Source organism: Arachis stenosperma, chromosome 9 (genome assembly GCF_014773155.1).
Source record: "Arachis stenosperma cultivar V10309 chromosome 9, arast.V10309.gnm1.PFL2, whole genome shotgun sequence".
NCBI lineage: Eukaryota > Viridiplantae > Streptophyta > Magnoliopsida > Fabales > Fabaceae > Arachis > Arachis stenosperma.
This window is the reverse complement of record NC_080385.1, coordinates 8,203,115-8,205,103: the sequence shown is the minus strand read 5'-3', so window position 1 is coordinate 8,205,103 and position 1,989 is coordinate 8,203,115.

The following is a 1,989-nucleotide window of genomic DNA, read 5'->3' as shown; positions in this document are numbered from 1 at the left end:
TTTAGTTTTATCTCTTGTGCAGCAGAAACAAAAATAGAGTAGAAGATAGAGAAAAATACACCCAAATATATCCTGATTCATCTGCTAAGTGCAGTACAGCCTACATCCAGTCTCCATCACAAAAATGATGAAATTTTACTATAATCATCTTTGATTACAAACACCAATTCTTCATAGGAACTACCCTTCCTATCTGGGACAAGTCTAGAATCTACACCAAAAACTGAACTTGACTTGGTCACTGCCAAGCTTTCAACTACTAAGTGCTAACCCAACTTGCAAAGGGATTCCCACAGAATCATGACACACAACACAGATGTACAAAGGAACTCTAAGAACATCTATGGCTTTTTCTTTTAATTTTGCACTCTCTGCCTTTTTCCGCTCTATGGCTTTTTCATACAAATATCACTGTTTGCCTTTTTCCAAGAGATTCAAGACATGACAAAATTAAACAGAAAAATAAAAAACAGAATATATTAAAGGAGAAAAAAATTCTGTTAGCTTAAGTAGCTCTGAGAACTTTATGCCTTGCACTCTCACTCCTTGCTCCTTAGTTCAAGCCCTGGTTGTTCACCCTTATTTATAAAGGGAGAAGCCTCCACGGTTGAAACCAAAAACCAAGCTAAACTTCTTCTTCTTCATGCAAAACTGGTTCGGCCAGAGAGAGAGGAGAGGAAACTGAATGCATTAATCAACATGCAGTTACCTCTGGTTCTTCTTTGGTCACCAACAGTGACGGATTTAAAAAATTTTATTAATGGGGCAAAATATATATAATATGATAATAATTTTATTATTATAAAATATAATTAATCTTTTAATTATTTAACTGATAAATTAAAATATTTGTATAGTAATTTAAATAATAACATATAACTTAGAATTTTATTCTTCTAAGTTTTATATTCTGAAAAGATTGAATAATACTATACAATTAAATGTCTGTTTTTTTTATATATGTCACTAAATAATTATTTAAAAATTTATCTCTCATAGAATTACAAAATTGACTCTTTATAATATTTATAACTAAAATTTTTTTTAGTTAATGTCATTATTACCAACAAAACTAAAGCTAACTTTAAAAGAAGAAACACCAATGAATATCCATATATTTAGATCTTAGTTTTTATTTCAATTGTTATTTGTCGCTAACTAATATTACTATATTTCAAAATTTAAATTACTGATAAATCTTATTATTCAATAACTATTAACCATGTAATAAAAAATAGGGTAAAATGTACTTTTACGTCCCTGAAGTTTGACAAAAATTTAAAAAATATCCCTAATTTTTATTTTATTTCAATTTTATCCCAAAAGTTTTCGATTTGCATCAAATATATCCCTGACGGCTAATTTTTCAAAAAATTTAAAACCTATTCAACAATAATTTCATAAGAACAACTCTCAACACAAGCAAATCAAGCATAATTTTTAACAATTATTGTTAGATTGGTCTTAGATTTTTTGAAAATTTAGCTGTCGAAGGTATATTTGATGCAAATCGAAAACTTTTAGGATAAAATTGAAACAAAATAAAACTTAGGGATATTTTTAAAATTTTTGCTAAACTTTAGGGACAAAAAGTATACTTTACCCTAAAAAAATATATACAATAACATAACTACAAAATAAAATGCAAAATAATTGAATGATTAAAAAAATATAAAAAGATAAAAATAAATATTTAATTAAATCAAAAGAAATTAAAGAATGAAGTTAATGAGTCTTATTAGAAAATAGAAAATGAAAAATGAACAAGAGAAGAGAATTAAAATTTTAGAAAGCATAAAAAAATGATGCTTTTAGTATTTAAATTTAAATTATTGACTTATTTCTTAATTATTATTTTTATTATTATTATTTAATTATTTTTTATTAAATAATCAAATATAATATTGTTATAAGATAGTGAGATCTTCTCTTTAAGATAGAAATGGATTAAAAAATTTTTAAGTGGAGTCAAATTTATTTATTGAGTGG